We start from the raw sequence: 19,082 nt of genomic DNA, 5'->3' as shown, positions 1-19,082 counted from the left end.
GCGGGCACGGTTGCACAGTCGATTACACAGAGATTAGATGATAGAGGAATAGAGGAACTCTGTAACCAGAAACCTGTACCATGTTGAAATCAATGAAGATCGTGATCTAGAGCAGAGTTCTTCCTTGTGTGTTTCTTCTTGTATCACTGCCTTTGGTTGAGTTCTTGAGGAAAGCATCCGGAAGTTCATCCCATCTAATCACAAACCCTCCCCCGAATCCTCTTGCGCCCATTCGGCCCCAACTTAACCCATCCCATGGCATCTGCTCGTTCGCCACGACGACAGTTGGCGCCCACCGTGGGGCATGAAGTGGCGCTTGCTGGAGTTCACATTCGGGCAGGCATCCTCGACGTCGCCGGCCAGCGTACGGTGTCCGCGCTAGTGCAGCGCTTCTATGACATGGACTTCATCAACGACAACGCGGGCTGCTTCGCCAACGGCGGCATCTTCCCCAAGAACGGCCGCATCATCGAGTTCGGCAGCCACCGCATCTACTTCGGCACTGTTCCTGTGCGCCAGTGCCCCTCGCCGGTGCTGGTGGCGCCGGATCCGCCAAGGTGGCTACATGCTGGCCGCGCACCCGGCAGCGTGGAGGTGATGATGGCAGGCGTGGTCGGCGCCGACAAAGAAGCTATGGAAGAAGGAGTTGGGCGTGCGGCTTCAACCCGTGCGGCCAAGCCACCGCTCGAGCGCGACGTAGGCACTGCGGGAGCATCGTCCGCGCTACCGGAGACACCGCTCCAAGCGGCGATGAGCGTCCTCGCCACGCCCATCGCGCAAAACATCGACCCGGCAGCGGCTCAGGCGGAGCTGGAGGCGCAGCGCCAGAAGATGCTCGAGAGCGGCAAGGACGTCGTCAGGGCGCAGCGCGAGCTGAACCTAACCATACGTGAGTATAACGCAGCCCATGGCTTTGCTTCTGTTAGCGCTCATGCTTCTAGGATACCGGAGAACCGGCTTAAGGCTCGCAATCTAGATCAGGATCTGCGTAAGGAAATTCATGCCGGCAAAAGCACCTCTGCATCTGTGAGCATTGTAGAGAAGCCTAAGTACAGTAGCCCGGATAAAACTATAAAAGCTGCTAAAGCTGCAGTACAGCTGTGTGAATCGCTTTCCGGGGACGCTCTGGCAAAACAACAAGAGCGTGTCCGGGAGCTACTTGAAACTATCGAGCAGTAGAACGCTGAGCAGCTTGATAAACTGAACAAGGCTGTGGCTTCAAAATCCGCGCGTTCAACAAGGAATGCCGGTAGCAAGTCCCATGGGCAGGCCTCGTCCCCCCATCCGGACAGAAGAAGAGAAAAAGAGATGAATGCGCAGCAGATGACTGTGTACGATCCGGTTCTTGTCGGAAAACAACAAGCTGGGCAACACGATGCCGGTAGGAAAAGCCAAGGGGCAAACAGAGGCTACGCCAAAGAAGGCTATGCCGGAAACAATCATGCCGGTAGACACGAAACCGGGCAAAATTATCGAGCTGCAAGGGCAGCGTATGATGAGGAAGAAATGGATCCCCCAAGGTACCGGCAGGAAAGGGCCGCGGTACCGGAATGTTATGATGAGGCTGATTCCACAAGACCGGCAGCATACCGGAACCCGTTGGGAGAACGCTTGGGAGAAAGATACCTGCCAGAACGGGATGCGAGGCACCGTCTGGACAGAGTATATTTGTCGGAAATGATCGAGGCAGAAGGTCCTCCGGGCCCAAAGTGTTTTGGTCCAAGGATCATGAAAGAGGGTCCACCGGTTCGCAACTTCCAGTTGCCCCGTGACACAAAAACATACGATGGCACCACGAAGCCGGAAGACTGGCTCGCGGATTACGTGACCGCGGTATACGTCGCTGGTGGCGGAGGAACCGTAGCAGGAGGAGGAAACCGGCGTTGGGCCGTGAGAATCATACCGTCATTCTTGGTGGGACCGGCAAGAATCTGGCTGAACAACTTGCCGACAGAAAGCATAAACGGTTGGTTGGACTTTGAGGAAGCTTTTGTGAGTAACTTCAGCAGCACCTACCGAAGGCCAAACAGGCCGCAGCAGCTCGCTCTGTGCATACAGCGCCCGAATGAAACAGACCGGGACTACCTGGCCCGGTGGAACACCACAAGGAAATCCTGTGAAGGGGTGATAGAGGCGCAAGCCATTGCTTGGTTTAGCAGTGGGTGCAGAAGAGGTTCGCCGTTGTGGCAAAAGCTGCAGCGGAACATGCCGACAACGCTGGCGGAAATGATACGCGTGGCGGATAACTATGCGTTGGGAGACCCAATGCAACCGGCAGTGTAACCTGAGCCGGAACAATCAAACCCGCCTCAGCAACGCCAAGAGCAACACCGGGATAACCGGAATAACAAAAAAAGGGAAGATTTCCCGGATCGAAGGTACGGTCCGCAGCAAGTTGCTGCTGTACAAGAAAACTCTGAGGCCAGCGGCAGTCAGAGGCAAAGAACCGGATCGCAGCCATGGGCGGGTCCAAAGAAACAATGGGTCGAAAAGAAACCCTGGGGCCAGAAAAAGAACTAGCAAGAACCCGCTAAGTACACCATGGAAGCTGCCATGGACCAACCTTGCCGGCGGCACACACCGAATCTGGCTCACCCGTCAAATCATCTGACGAAGGATTGTACCTGGACCAAGTACTTGATGCTAAAGGGAGCAGCGAAGGATGCACAAGCACAAGGGTGCTCTACCATGCAACCACCACCCCAAGATATGCTACGGCAACAGCAGCTACCACCACCACCACCACTTACCGGGGCAAACGCTTTACCGGTACAGCCAAACCGGCAGCAGTATCAGCAAGTTAACCAGGTGGGAGAAGGCAATGGTCAACCGCCTCCACCGGCACCTTTGGGCCGGAATGTTTACCATGACCCAGATATGTGATGCGTTGTGTTCGTCACTGAGCCAACCGACAGACAGAGCTTACATCGCCGTTCTATGGAAGTGAACGCGGTGATGCCGGCAGTGCCAAAATACATGTTGTGGTCTGATCAAGAGATCTCGTGGTCGTTCAAGGATCACCCCAAGATAATGCCTAACCCGGGTGGCTATGCTCTTGTCTTGGACCCAATCATGCAGGGGCCAAATGCTCGAGTCAAGTTCAGCAAGGTGCTGATAGACAATGGGAGCAGCATAAACATCATGTACCGGCACACAATGAATATGCTGGGCATAACAGAAAACATGCTTCAGCCAACTCGTACAACTTTCCATGGAATCGTTCCGGGCTTGTCCTGTGCACCGGTTGGAAAAGTCCGGGTGGATGTGTCGTTTGGAGGACGTGACAACTGCCGGGTTGAAAACCTTGAGTTCGAGGTGGTGGACTTAGAAAGTCCTTACCATGCATTGCTGGGGAGACCGGCGTTGGCTGCTTTCATGGCCTCAACTCACACGGCCTATCTCAAGATGAAGATGCCGGCACCTCGTGGACCCTTAACTGTGGTGGGAAATTACAAAGTCTCACTGGAAACTGCTTCCGCCGGATCAAACCTGGCAGAATCGCTGGTGATCGCAGAGGAAAAGAGGAGGATGCAAACTGCGGTTGCGCTGGCTCAGTCTTCACAGCTGAGCTTAGCAGCAATGAGTGCAAACCTGGGCACACCGGCATTCAAGCCGACAAAAGAAACAAAGGACATTGTGCTGGACCCGGCTTACCCTGAGCGCACCGTTCGTATCCGTGCCGGTATGAATGAAGCATAGGAAAGCGCGCTCGTCAGCTTCCTCCGTGAGAATCGGAATATTTTTGCCTGGTCTACTGATGACTTGGTAGGTGTTCCGAGGGAGCTGGCTGAGCACTCATTAAATGTCCGGAAAGATGCAAAGCCGGTAAGGCAGCCGCTACGCCGGTTTGCTGAAGACAGGAGAAAGATCATTGGAGAGGAGGTGACAAAGTTACTGGTTGCCGGTTTCATCGTGGAAGTATTGCACACTGAGTGGCTAGCCAATCCGGCGCTGGTCGAGAAGAAGAAAGAAGAGAACCTGGAAGCAAAAGCTCCAAAGGTGTGGCGCATGTGCATCGACTACACCAACCTGAACAAGGCTTGCCCGAAAGACCCTTTCCCTTTACCTCGGATCGATCAAGTGATTGATTCTACTGCAGGGTGTGAGCTATTGTCTTTCTTGGATGCTTATTCCGGTTTCCACCAAATCCCCTTGAAAAAGGAAGATCAAATAAAAACTGCGTTCATTACCCCGCACGGGGCTTATTGCTATGTCACTATGCCTTTTGGTTTGCGCAACGCTGGTGCAACGTACCAGCGCTGTATGCAAAAATGCTTGTTTGATCAGATCGGAAAAAACGTGCAAGTCTATGTGGACGATGTTGTGGTAAAAACCAAAGTAAAAGAAACCTTAATCGATGACCTCCGGCAAACATTTGATAACTTGAGAAGATTCCGGATGAAACTCAATCTGGCAAAATGCACCTTCGGTGTCCCTGCCGGCAAGCTGCTTGGCTTTCTCGTATCAAGCCGGGGCATTGAGGTCAATCCGGTAAAAATCCGGGCAATTGAAAGAATGACTATACCGCGCGATCTCAAGGACGTGCAAAAGTTCTCCGGTAGCTTGGCATCGCTAAGCCGGTTCATAAGCAGGTTGGGAGAAAAAGCTCTGCCACTCTATGCTCTCATGAAGAAGTCCGATACGTTCGTCTGGACCCCTCAGGCAGACGCGGCGTTTAAAGAGCTAAAAACAATGCTGGCCACAGCACCAATACTGACTTCACCTCTAGAAAGAGAGCCTATGCTATTATACATAGCAGCAACAAACCGGGTTGTGAGTGTAGTGGTTGTGGTTGAAAGAGAAGAGGAAGGAAAAACCGTCCAGAGGCCGGTATACTACCTGAGCGAGGTGCTCTCCCTCTCAAAACAGAACTACCCTCACTTCCAGAAAATGACTTATGGCGTGTTCATGGCCGCCACAAAGCTCAAGCATTACTTTGAGGAGCACCCCATGAAAGTGGTGAGCGAGGCGCCCATTTCCGATATCATGTGCAACAAAGATGCTAGCAGAAGGATTGCAAAGTGGGCAATTCAGATATCACCCTATGTACCGGTGTACGAAAGGAGAGATGCCATAAAATCGCAAGCTTTGGCAGATTTCCTTGTTGATTGGGCGGAGATGCAATACAAGCCGCCGGATCAAAAAATAGAGTACTGGAAGATGCACTTTGACGGATCCAAACTCAAAGAGGGTCTAGGTGCCGGTGTGGTGCTTGCCTCACCTAAGGGAGATCATCTCCGGTATGTTCTGCAAGTACATTTCAGGGCATCAAACAATGTTGCTAAGTACGAGGCTCTGATTCATGGGCTTAAAGTCGCAACAGAAATCGGTGTGCACCGGATCATTTGCTATGGGGATTCAGATCTCGTGGTGCAACAGTGTTCCGGAGATTGGGACGCAAAAGATGCAAACATGGCCTCGTACCGGTTTCACGTGCAAAAGATTGCCGACTTCTTCGAGGGCTGTGAGTTTCACCATGTGCCACGAGCGGAAAATGAGGCCGCGGATGCTTTGTCCAAGTTGGGCTCATCTAGGCAAGAAATTCCTCCCGGAATAGCCTTGGCACACTTGAGGGTACCATCGATCAAACCAAGCCCGGAGTCGGAATCGATTTTCGTACCGGAATCGCACATAGTACCCATGGATATTGATGAAGGGAACCCGGGGACTGCACCGGCAAGCTCGGGGATTGCTGCGGCTATACCGGAAGAAACAACGCTGGTGGATAACATGGAGATAGACGCACCGGTGTTTCTGGTTTGGGAGGCACCATCATGGGTTAAACCTATTAAGGAATTCCTGATCAACGGCACCTTGCCGGATGACGAAAACGAATCCAGAAGGATCCAGAGGAGGTCCAAAGCATACACCATCATCAATGGCGAGGTGTACAAGAGAAGTGTAACCGGTATCCTTCAAAGGTGTGTGGAACCGGAAGAAGGAAAACAAATGCTTGAGGAGATTCACCAGGGAGAATGTGGGCACCACGCTTCATCAAGGGCGCTGGTAGCAAAGGTGTTCCAGCATGGGTTTTATTGGCCTACTGCTTTGGAAAATGCTGAGGATTTGGTAAGAAAATGCAATGGGTGCCAGAGGTACGCCAAGCAAAATCATACCCCAGCATCCGGTTTAAAAACCATACCACTAACTTGGCCGTTTGCTGTTTGGTGCCTTGACATGGTTGGCCCATTCAAAACTGCAAGAGGGAATATGACCCACATCTTGGTTATGGTGGATAAATTCACCAAGTGGCTAGAAGTGAAACCTATGGCAAAATGTGATGGGCGCACAGCGGTGAAATTCTTAAAAGATGTTATCTTGCGGTATGGATACCCGCATAGCATTATCACTGACAATGGAACCAACTTTGCTCAAGGTGGGTTCAAAAGATTTTGTGAGGATAACAACATCCGGTTGGATTTGTGCTCAGTGGCACACCCACAAGGCAATGGCCAAGTGGAAAGAACGAATGCTTTGGTGCTTTCCGGTATCAAACCGAGACTAATCGAAGTGGTGGAAAAATCACCGGGGTGTTGGCTCGATGAGCTACCATCAGTGTTGTGGAGCATAAGAACAACTCCAAACCGGTCCACCGGATACACTCCATTCTTCATGGTTTACGGAGCAGAAGCGGTCATACCAACCGACATCATCCATGACTCACATAGAGTGCAGCTCTATACCGAGCAAGAGGTAAAAGATGCCAGAGAAAATGATGTGTACTTGCTAGAAGAAGCAAGAGAGTTGGCATTGGCAAGAACAGCCATTTACCAGCAAAAGCTCAGACGCTATCATACCCGGAAGGTTAACCCGAGAGTATTCCGGGAAGGAGATCTGGTGCTACGCCTAGTGCAGCGCACTGAAGTCCGGCATAAGCTTTCACCTCCATGGGAAGGTCCCTTCATTGTGAGCAAAGCTCTCCACAATGATGCCTATTACTTGATCGATGCACAGGAATGGAAAAAAGGAAAGGCGGACAGGTCCGGAGAGGAGAGCAAGCGTCCATGGAACATAGCCCCGTTGCGTCCATTCTACTCTTGAAGTTGTGGTGTAAGAAGTTCCTTTTTGTACCTTATATGCTATGAATAAAAGATGTCGGAACCTCGAATGAATCTCGGGGACTACCCCTAGAGTTGCATGCAATATGTTTATTTTTTAAGTTCACCGGTTGCTTAGTGAACATTTTTTCTTTCCGGTTTAGTAGCGTGCTAAACCTACCGGAATCTTCGACTCTGCTGCTGTCCGCAACCCGGCTTCATGGCAACCAAGATAAACCGGTAGCAATTAAGCACGCGAACTGCGAAAAGAGAGAGTGGGAACGAACAATCCGGAAAAGCTTAACTAACCCTGGTTAAACCAGTTTTTTGTGAAAATTTCGAGTTATTTCTAAGTTCAAGAAAGTGCTTGCTTGGTAAAAGAACTTTGTGCTCATACGCTAAAGAACGCCCAGAGAAGGCAGGCAGAGCCAAAGCAAAAGAGCCAAGTGTGCATCGAATTGGATGCGGAAACAATTCCGAAATCTTTGCAGTGCAAGAAAAAAGCAACATGATAAGCAAATATGCTAAGGCAAACATAAGTTAATTAACTACCGGTATAGCGTACCGGCATAAAATGTTGTAGCACAACCAGAAGAGTGATTAAGTTTATCTTACATCATAGACCCCGGCATACCGGGGTAGATTTAACGGACATTGTTTTGAAGTTAAACAGGGCAGACAGGCAGATAACAGGCAGTACTTAAGCAACAGGGGCTTCAGGAGGAGCGTCGTCAGCGTCGGGACCTTCTAGAGGCGCATCACCAGCTCCGGCCTCCTCATCGTCTTCACCTTCCTCCTCGTCGCTCAGATAGTCCTTGACGTCTGGAGGAGGGGGGATGAAGGTGCGCATCTCGGCGTACTCCGCGATGTGGTACACTCGATCCTGCCGCTTCACGGTGAGGACCGGGTCCAAGTCAGTGGGAGCTTGCTCGCGCACGCCGATGAGGGCGTCCAAGTCCAGGTCCAGATACCAGGAGCAGGCAACGCGAAGCGCTGAGTCCGCTCCGGCACGGGCAGCTGAACACTGCCACTCACGGATCCTTCGACCGGCACCCTTCAGGCGGTCGCTGATGAGCGAGAAGGTGTCTGGCACCTCTTCTCCAGGCCAGAGAGTCCGGAAGAGCTGGGTGGCCACCTGCGGGATGTCGGAGAGGTTCCGGTCCACGGCGCTCATGTGGGAAACCCGCGCGTTCAGCGCGACCAAGTGGTCATAGGGGTCCCAGGGCGCATCCAGGTTCTGGTATGCCTGTGCAACCCGGCGCTCTCCAACCTTCTTCACGGCGTACGCCTGGGAGTCCGGGAAGAGCCCTACAAGACAAAGAAAAGAAGCTAAGCACATGCTACCGGAAAAGATAAGCGTATAAGCAGAAACCGGAAAAGAAAAAATGGAAACTTACGGAAGGCAAGCGCGTCAGTCTACGTGACCAGAAGGTCATATTCCTTCTGCTCCGCCTCTAGCCACGCGGCCTTGTCCTCGGCTGCTTTCCGCGCCTTGGCGGCCTCCTCCAGCTCAGCCTGCAACACCACATTGGAGTTGCTGGCATCTTCCAGTGTCTCATTCAGCTTGGTCTCCGCAGCGGCTTGGGCGGCCTTCATCTCCTCGTTGTGCTTGAGCCCAAGCTGGATGAGCTGGTCCTTAAGCTCCTTGAAGATGGCCTTCTGGGCGCTCAGGTCCTCCTGGTGCTGCCGGATGAGCTGGTCCTTTTCCTCTGGAACCTGGAAAGAAGATGTTAGCAAAAGTTGAGCTGGTAAAATGAAGAGGGAGCAAGTCAACCGGAAAAGAGGAAGCAGTACCTTGGGCGGCGGCAAGCTGGGTCCTGAGGGCCTCAATAGAAGCTTCCGGGGTGGCTGTTGAAGCAGAAAATCATAAGTACTGACAGAAAGAAAACCTTCCGGTAAGAGGATGCCGGAGGCACAGAAGTTTACCTTGGCACTTGCTGTGTGCGTCAGCGAGATCCCGGTGCTCCCAAAGAAGCTCCTCAAAGAGGATCTTCCGAGCGTCAGCCGTGGTCTGTTCAAGAAAAAGATGTTAGCTAAGTTTCGCGCTAAGAGCAAAGTTCTTAACCCGAAACTCGGGGACTGGCTATGCCGGTTTCGCGCGTTTCTAGCTAAGTTTCGCGTTAAGAGTAAAGTTCTTAACCCGAAACTCGGGGACTGGCTATGCCGATTTCGCGCGTTTCTAGCTAAGTTTCGCGCTAAGAGCAATGATCTTAACCCGAAACTCGGGGACTGGCTATGCCGGTTTCGCGTGTTTCTACCTAAGTTTCGCGCTAAGAGCTACGCTCTCAACACGAAACTCGGGGACTGGGAAGATAGACAAGATTCAGCAAAAGAGAAACCGGCATAGATTTTAAAAGTTGAAGGGAAAATAGAAAAGATCCGGAAAAAAAGAAACCGGTGTGAATCGAAAAACGGAAAAGGTTGGTGAGACTTACCATCATATTGTTCGTGGCATCGAACCATGCGATGTCCAGCTCCTTGACGGCCCGACGCAGCCGCATAAAGTGCTCCTCTGAGCACCGAGTACCAGCAGGGTCAGGCGCCGGTAGCCGGTCCTTGCCCAGGCCGCGGGTCGCCTCAGACACGTCCGCGGCGTTCCACTTTTCGGCGTAGGGCAGCAGGTGCCCCAGCTCTCGGCCTTCGCGCTGGAACTCCGTAATCCGGCCAAGCAGGCCGGTGGCCTTTTCGCCGGCAGCGATAGCAGCGCGGGCGGTGTGCAGCACCAAGGGCTGCTGGCCGCCGGAGGAGGTACCGGAAGCCGTCGCCTTCCCCTTGACGATCTTCAAGGTTTTGGGCGGCGGCGGCGTGGGCGTGGCCCCGGCTGGCTCGGCGCGAGGAGCTTCCGGTGGTGGTGTTGGCGTGGTCTTGGGAGAAGGGGGAGCGTCAGGCGCGTCACCCGGGTTGGAGCTTGCCGGCGCGGAAGTTTCCGGCGCGGCTCTGGAGGGGGAAGACTCCTTGGTCTTCTTCTTCTTTCTTTTCTGGACGGGAGGAACCAAAGGTTCCGCCCGCCCGGCAGCTTCTTCTTCGGCGCCGATGTTGCTGGCGCCGGTGTCTTCTTTCTCTGGAGGGGAGATAAGTTCCTCCTCCGCGCGGTGATCTGGCGGTGTAGGGGCCGCGCGCCCCGCACTTGAGGTGCCTCCCAAAGGGGAGGCTGAAGCATTGCCGGCACCAGATGGTGCCGGGCTTGGATGAGGAGGAGGTGAGGCCCTTGGGGGTCCATCAGAGCTCTCGGTCCTGGGGCCGAGCTTGAGCGCAGGGCTGAACAAGAGAAAAAGAAAGGGTTGGAAAAAAGCAACCAGAAAAGAACTTGGTAAAAACAAGACAAGCAGAGAAACGGGGGCTTACCCAGAAGAGGTCGGCATCTGTTTGCCCTTGTAGCGCCTCACGCCTGCGACCTTCCCCGCAAAGGGTTCCGTCCGAAAGCGCTTGGAAGGAGGGGCCTGGCTCGAACCGGCGTCAGACGCCGGAGCTTTGTTCTTCTGGCCTTGGGCCATGAGCTTCTCCACAAACTCTTGGCCTGCCTCGGCCCGCAGGGGAGGAACATGCTCGTGGACCTGCGGGTTGGTGTTGGCTGAGGGAACATCTACAGAGGAACAATAACAGAAGAATATAAGAGATCAAAAAGAAGAGCTACCTCAAGCAAGGTCAGGTCGTCGGATGAACCGGATGCTTCAGGTGGAGATTTACCGAGGCGCGAGGCTGGCGTCCGGCCCATCTTCAGATCTTGCCAATGGATGTAGGGGTCCGGGTCGACCACGTCCAGAGCGCGCTTCCGGCAAGGGCCTCGCCGATCTGCGTCAATGCGGGGGAAGCGGTCCTTGGCCTGAAAACAATGAAAAGAAGATTAGTCATAGTATAAAAGTTACCGGTAAAACAACCCGAGTTGCGTAAACTCTTACTTCTTGGGTCGGAGGGTTGGTGGAACTGAGAGGCCGGAAGCCCCATTCCCAATCATCCGGCATGGCAGTCTGGCAGATCTGCCTAGCCTTGAGGACAATGTCCTTCTTGCTGAGAGGAAGGCCGGTGATCTTGGTAGGATCACCGGGACCGTACATCTCGCTCATCTTGTGAGCCCGGCGCTTAAGAGGAAGCACCTGGCGTGAGATGAAGGCGCGGATGATATCGTCGGAGCAGATGTTGGTCTCCTTCATCAGCTGCTCCATGAAGCGTACCACCCGGTTTGTTTCGACATGATTTGTCTTCGGGTTGAAGCCCCAGTTGACTTTTCTGGGCGGCGACGGATTGAAAGGTGGCAGATTGATGAGATCTGCGGCGCCGTCGTTCTTCACGTAGAAGAAGGTCCCTTGCCATAACCGGCATGACTCGAGACCGGAAAACTTGAAGAAAGGGCTCCCTTGGCGGGAGCCGATGATGCAAGACCCGCATTGCACGGGGGGTTTGGGTTTAGGAATTTCCTTGCCCTGAACGGAATTGATCCGAAGAGCAAAGAAACGGGCAAACGTCTCGTGAGTGGGAGGAATGCCGATATAAGCCTCCATAAAGGTGGCATAACAAGAGAGGTAAAAAACGGTGTTGCCGGGAAGATGGTGAGGTTGGAGTTGGTAAAAATCAAGGAAACTCCGGAAGAAATCGGAGGCGGGGAGGCCGAAGCCGCGCTCGAAGTGAGCGAGAAAAACGACGTGTTCACCGGGCCGAGGCACCGGTTCGATCTCGTCGCCAGGAAGCCGGCAGGATACTCCCTCCGGAATCCTTCTGGACCGGTAAAGCCAGTCAATCTCGTACTGGCTAACGTTAGAGCCCATCCAGGCTCCGCGTGTGATACCGGCAAGATCTACGCCGGAAGCTTGGCTAGATCTGCCGGCCTCTTGGTCGCTACCGGCATCGACGTCCATCTGGACAAGATCGGCGGTTAAACCGTCGGAAGATTGGCTGTGGTGGCTACTAGAAGATGAAGCGGAGGAGGACTCTTCGCTAGACATGAGAATAGACTCGGAAAAACACAATCCCCAAGATTTACCCCCGCGCGAAGATCTACGAGTAAGAGAAAAAGCAAAAGAAAAGAGGAAGTAAATATACTACCGACCCAAGATCTAGAAAGCAAGCAAAAGAGGGGCAAAAGCAGATTGAGCCTAACCTGAGGCAGCGGCGTCGATGAGGAGGAAGTTCGCCGGTGGAGCGGCGAACTAGCGGTTGACGAGGAGGTCCGCCGATGGCGAGGTGGAGAAGAGCTTGAGGAAGCACTAATGCCGCGGCCGCGAGAGGAGCACCACGAAGATTCTCCGCGCGGTGAAGTTCGGCGAGGGCCGGCGGAGCAGCAGCGGAGGTTCGCCGGGCGGCGAAGTGCAAGCGACGAACGGGAGCGACGGAGGCGCAGAGGGCAAAGAGCTCTGTGCGCGAGGAAGTGGGGAATGCGAAGAAGGAAGAAGAAGGGGCGGTTTTCTCCTTATAAAGGAAGAGGAAGAAGTGGGCCAAAAACCGCTGGGCCGCGACGGTTCGCGCCGCGGGCCGCCACGTGGCGCAGCGATACACGCGTAGAAAAAAGAAAGCCACAGAAAGGCCACACGGATCCGGAACAGCAGCCAGGATCCGCTGTGCAGCAGTTAATGCGGGCGCAGAAGCCGAAGGGAGGTGACCCCTGACACTGGCGCGTCAGTTACAGTGCGCATGTCACTGACAGGCGCGGGACCCGAGAAATTCTCGACTTCGCCGAGGAGATGTTTAATGACTAAGATACCGGAGAATAAGATACCGGAAAATGCCTTGCAAAGAGAGAAAACATGAGTCCGGGCAAAGATGCCGGATCCAAGCTAACCGCCGGAAAGATTAAACCGATATCCTAAGATATGAGAACCTGGCATGGTCTGTTGGATAGAATCCACCACACTATACCAGCTTTGGGGACTAATGTTGGGGGGATGACCCCCGGTATGCCAAAGGCATGCCAAACCGGATGGTTTGAGCCATCAATATACCGGTTTAATGTTTATACCGGAGCACAAAGATAAGACTTCGGTTAAGTAAAGCCAGGCCGGTTTCCCCAAGAGGGGTATACCGGAACCGGATGAAGAAGACACTGGGCTACCAGTAAGAAGAGCATGTCGGCAAGACTGGTCAAAGATTCTCTTCAGAGCTAGAGGACAAGGATGAGCTAAGCAAAGTGGCTTTAAACGAAGCCCTGGCGCCAAAGAGAGGGATGACGCTGAAAGAAGCCGGAGGACGTCAGCCTTCCTGATTAAAGAAGACCCCGGCGTCATCTATGATTAAAATAGCTTTGTAAAGTAGTTTGTCCAGTCAAAGATGCTATTAGGGTTTCTTGCCCTGTAAGCCACCCTCTCCCCTATATAAGGAGAGGGGGCATAGCCCTTGCAGGCACGGTTGCACAGTCGATTACACAGAGATTAGATGATAGAGGAATAGAGGAACTTTGTAACCAGAAACCTGTACCATGTTGAAATCAATGAAGGTCGTGATCTAGAGCAGAGTTCTTCCTTGTGTGTTTCTTATTGTATCACTGCCTTTGGCTGAGTTCTTGAGGAAAGCATCCGAAAGTTCATCCCATCTAATCACAAACCCTCCCCCGAATCCTCTTGCGCCCATTCGGCCCCAACTTAAGCCATCTCATGGCATCTGCTCGTTCGCCACGACGACATGGCCACTGATCTTGCCCTTTTTGGAGTCCCGTAGCTCCTGTAATGTCAAAAATACTAAAAAGAGGTGTTTTCTGCTAAACAGAATTAGAACCGGAGGAAGGGGGATTGTTTAGAAAAATCTCCTAAAACATCATAAAACATGGAAATAACATTTTATAAGATGTAAATATGTGGTAATATGTTGCAATAAAATGCAAAGCTCATGTATGCATTTTACATGCATCAGTTATCCACTCCCTTTGCTTGTATGACACAAAACATTAGAAGATATTAAGATCATAAATACAGAACCAAAGGCATTTAGTTCTATGGACAACCATGCTCCTAGGCAATATGTGCTCCTCATAAGATATCTAGATTGTCAATACTGGACCAAATTATTCACAACAAAATACCTATCTATATCATGCTTGGCCAAGACCCGGTGGTGGCTCCTTGATGGTCTTCTTCCCGGACTTCCTTCAAGGTTGGTGAAGATCCAGTGTCACGGCAGTAGGGCTCCGCCATGATGGAGGTGTGGCGGCTGATGGAGGTGGAGTTGAAGATTGATGATTCTCTTGACGGTTAGAGTTTTCCTCTCCTTTTATAGCCTCTCTGAGGATGGTTTCGCGTTCTGGGTAATTCCCGCACCAGATATGGCATTCGTGCCTTCACAAATATTGTTTAGTTTTATGAAACAGTCCGACGGAGGGTGGTATGGGCATACGGGCAGTTAAATATTTTGGACTCCTCTAGTAATTTGGGCACCATTTTTCATACGAACTCCGATTGAAGTGTTCTTCGGCTCGTTGGATTCGTATGGACGAGGGATAAAACATCATGGTATTGAATCTTTATTATATTGTGATGGAAAAATCTCACTTTTTCCACCTTGAAATGGCTAAGTTTTGGTGCCTCTAACTCCTCCATATTTCTTCCTTTTGGCTTCTTTTTCGTGGTTTGTTCCTAAATCTCAAGTACACCTACGCAAAAGCCAAATATAAGGAAAATTGATAAAATTCTACAAGAAATAATAGTTGTGCAAATCTGTCATGAAAATGAATCATAACTTGTAATCATGCATTTAAGACATAGTCCGAGCTAGATAGAGCATTTAATGAGACAAAAAAAATGTTTATGTAATGAAAACATGTCACGTTTTGGACTCATCACTTGCTCGTAGAGATATTGTCCATGTATGAAGGGAAACCACATGCCTTATGGTTGAGACACATTGCTAAATTGAAATTAGTAACTTTTTTTTTATTCCATAGCAATACACGGAAATTTAACTAGTAAAGATAACTGGCAAATATCGTTAGGTGAAGGTAACAGGAGGCAATAAAACCATTGCCAATCGTCTCTTCGTGGATTCGATCTTACTATTAAAAACGAGCTACATGCGATCTGTAACCTTGCAGACATCAATGTTCTGAGCCGAGCGAATCGACTCGGTTTGACAGATTCAAGAACGCAGACTTACGTCTTCGTGGCCATGTCTCGTTCAAACATAAGCAACTCGATTTCCCTTTTCTCATCTGCATTGTCATGCCGGTCGGAAGACCAAAGATGACGACTTCCAGTCTGCGTTCAAGCTGTAGTGTGTCAAGGATCGGCCGGCTCTTGGGGAGTGCGGCGGTACAATGACGTCGGCGTTGGGGTGGAGTGGTGTCCTAGGGAACTGGGTGTAGTTCCTTTGTTTTGGGGTGTTCTGTAACCTGAATCGGACTACTCGTAATAGATTTGGAGCTCTTTCTGTCTTGTGATCTGTGCGTATTGGAACGGTGGATTGAGTGTACATTTCCCTCAAGCGAGTCTCGTCAGGCAGGCCTTTTGTTGCGCAAATTTAATTTGGTTCCGGATGTATATGCTTCCTCTGCCAGAAAATTATAGCTCGAAGTGTTGAAACTTTTTTACAATGTTTTTTACATGTACATCTCCATAATATAGGCGAATTCATCAAGTTTCATGAAAAATCAATATTTTGTATGGTCTATCTAAAAAAGAAAAAATATCTTGTGAAAAACATATTTTTAGCATTGAATTTTGTCTTTTTTACACACGTTACATGATAAGTCGATTCTTTATGAAACGACTTTGTGAGCCTGTAGCACGTGAAAGTATGTGTGCGAATTTTCTGTTTCAATTTTCGAAATTACAAAATATGTGTAAGATACATTTCAAAATATAGCGTGTGGGTGGTGGGCCCAGCTCCCACCTATTGGTAGCATGTGGGGAGGGAGGGCACACTACATGTATCTAAACTACGCTACCAATACTTAGTACCAGTGGCGTGATAGCGGTAGCACGTGGGCGTGCACTAGCAATAGTGGATTTTCACACGCTGCTAATACTGTTTTTCCTACTAGCATTTGTAGAAAACAGTGCTTTCGTCTGAAACCCTGGAAGCTTTAATCCTAGTCGCATTAGGAACCGGAACTAATGTGAGCATTAGTTTGGAACCTCCCTCCAACCGAGACTAAAGGGGTTGCGGCAGGTCTACCATTTAGTCCCGGTTAGTAATACGAACTGGGACTAAGCTTTCTAGGATTTTTTGCTCTCCACGCACCCCACCCTCTTGTGGATCGTCTTTTTTGGCTTTATAAAACACAAAATAAAATGATAGAAAATTCAAAAAATAAATCTTTTGAGCTGTCCATTTGTTATGTCATCTAGTTGCAAGAGAAATTAACAAACATGAATTTCGATTTTTTTTTGCAAAACTACGTCATGTATCGATATAACAGGATTTGTAGTTGCATATGAATTTGAGAAAAAAACATTTAATATATGAAAATATATCTACGTGAAATTTCCCATTCGATTTCACCTGGGTTTACCTGGTTATCCAAGTTTTAGATTCTCAAACTGCCAAAGGGAATTATGAAAATTTTCAGGTTTTGGGTTTTACAAAAAAAAAAATTATTTATTTACTCAAGATTATTATTACTTCATTACTTTTGTTTATTAAAGTAGAATTCAAATAATAAAGAAGTGTGACATCGTGAAGGAGAGATTAATAGGATTGATATGGTACTAGTATCAATAACATGCGCGTGAAGCACTTGAAAGCGGGACGGAAAGAAACTCGAAAGTTAAGCGTGCTAGTGCTAGAGTAGTGAGAGGATGTGTGACCGAGCGGGAAGTTTGATCACGAGTAAGTAATTTGACTAGAGATTAAGTGTAGTTTAAAACTAAACGTATCAAATAAAATACTAGAAATTCTGAAAAAATAGAAAAAAAAAAGAGGGAGTGAAAAAGAGTTAGGGAAAAAATGGATAAAAATAGACTAAACAGCGTTTAGTCCTGATTTGTGTTACAAACTGGGACAAAAGGTCCCTCAACCCGGCGCGCGTCCGCAGCCCACGTGGATGCCCTTTAGTCCCGGTTCGCAGCACAACCGCAACCGAGACTAAGGGAGGAGGGGTGGGGGGGCTTTAGTCCCAATTACGTAGTCCCGATTGCAAAACCGCGACTAAAGTCCCTTACAAACCGGACTGAAGCTCTATATTCTAGTCGACTACATGATGCTTAGTTGGTTTAGTTTTCGAGTTTTGATGTTTGGCTGGTTGATTTATGTATCGACTATAAATGATCCGTGAATCTTGTATCAAGTACTACTTTGTTTTGAGTTTTATTAATAAAGGACGTGTGCATAATCATGATGCAGAGGCTGGGGTGATATTCTACAATGAGAGTATATATCCGACAATTTTTGTTTCTGGTCCGAGTTTGTCCCATTTTTTATTCGAATCTGTAATCCGTTATATCCGCATTCGAATTCAAAACCGATCAAAATCCGCTCTGATTCGAATTTGAAAAAAAATATGGTAAAGAATATGGTACGAGCAAAACAGAATCCGATCCAATCCATTTACACATCGTTGGAAGCCACCTCGAAGCAACAAGGCGGGGGCCATTGAGCAGCTGTGACTACGTGTCCAGGGTAGTTCCCCACCACCAAAAGGTGGACGCTCCTCACAGCTTGGAGCAGGCTGACCAATAGATGGGTTGGAGACGACTTCCAGATCGTGTTGACCATGAACTGATGCTGCTGAGGTCAAGAAGATTAGAGGACACTACACTAGGGTGTGACACCATCCAGTCTGTGACAAGATATCCTGAGCGACCGTCTGAAGATAGTTGCATCCAGTATCCATAAACACCCGTTGGTCCTGAGAAAGGAGTAACGCCCATAGTTGCACCCAGTGGACGACCATATGAATAACCTGCAAAATATTGAAAGAAGTTGATTTGTTAAACACAATATTATTACGGCGCCTCCATATTGACCAGCACAAAGCCGACACACCAATGCGTATTTATAGTTATAGTTATTGTAAATCTTGAGACGGATTTAAACTTTTAGTTTTATGCAATCAACAAAATAGGGACACAATACGCTAAACTCAAGCATTGATGAAAACGCCAAATGAATTTGGTAATTCATTAACTACTAACCTTGTGAGATCGGCCTTTGCTTTTGACTCAAAAATTGGATTATTCGGTTCAAAACGTTCGAATTATCCTAATTAAATTTCGGATAGTCCATATCCGTATGTTATCTGTTATATCATATCCTATACCGTTTCCGGAGCATAACTTCGAAATCGGATATCCTTATCAGCTGAATTCTTTAAAATCGGATATGAATACCTTAAAATAGATTCAGGACCGATTTCGTTGCTGAAATTATCCTATTTGTATACACTCCTACGTGTCGTTGATAATGGTTGCTGGTGTAGGCTTGGTCAAGCGACCAATATCCGCAAGTCACTTTTTTTTGTCAGCACCTTCAAGCATGTTGCCACGACAAGAACATCGTTGCGATTATCAAAGCGCTAGCGACAATAGGGGAATGTAAATCCGGCGTGTTTGAAGGGATTGCCAAGGATCCGAAGGTGAAATCACAAACTTGACAACTCATATCGAATCCTACAATGCTAAGTGTTGGTGGAGGTGGGGAATGATCGATGATGCCCGACATCTCGCCTTCCATGGTCATGGTTTAGGACCGTGGGCATGCACGGCCATCTACGTGTATGTGTAAAATAGATGGGAAGAAAGAGGATGCTTTTGTAGCATGTTTGCCAACACGGTTTCATTTTTGTGATGATGACCATGCCAAACCGTGCACGAGGGGACCGTGAGTTGTCGACCAATGCTTTGTAGCAATATTCTCGGCAAGTGGGGGTAGGAATACATGGTGACTTCAGGTTTGGTGGTGCTCTTTGAGTACTGAGTTTGATCTCCAGGGTTTGAACCCTAGGTCTAACCTTCATTTGTTGTATCCGGTAAAGATGCACTTCTATCCGGTTTCTTATTAAAGGCATTGTTTAAAAATTGATAAAACTGAGGCGAAAATCCATGATCTATCTTCCATGGTCAGATCGGACGAGAACAACACTAGTGTATTGTTTCCTTCCTAAAGGCGTTGTTGGCGAAGGACTTCTCA

Source organism: Lolium perenne, chromosome 7 (genome assembly GCF_019359855.2).
Source record: "Lolium perenne isolate Kyuss_39 chromosome 7, Kyuss_2.0, whole genome shotgun sequence".
In the NCBI taxonomy this organism is placed as follows: Eukaryota; Viridiplantae; Streptophyta; class Magnoliopsida; order Poales; family Poaceae; genus Lolium; species Lolium perenne.
The sequence above is the reverse complement of the archived record's forward strand: the minus strand, read 5'-3'. Positions refer to the sequence as shown.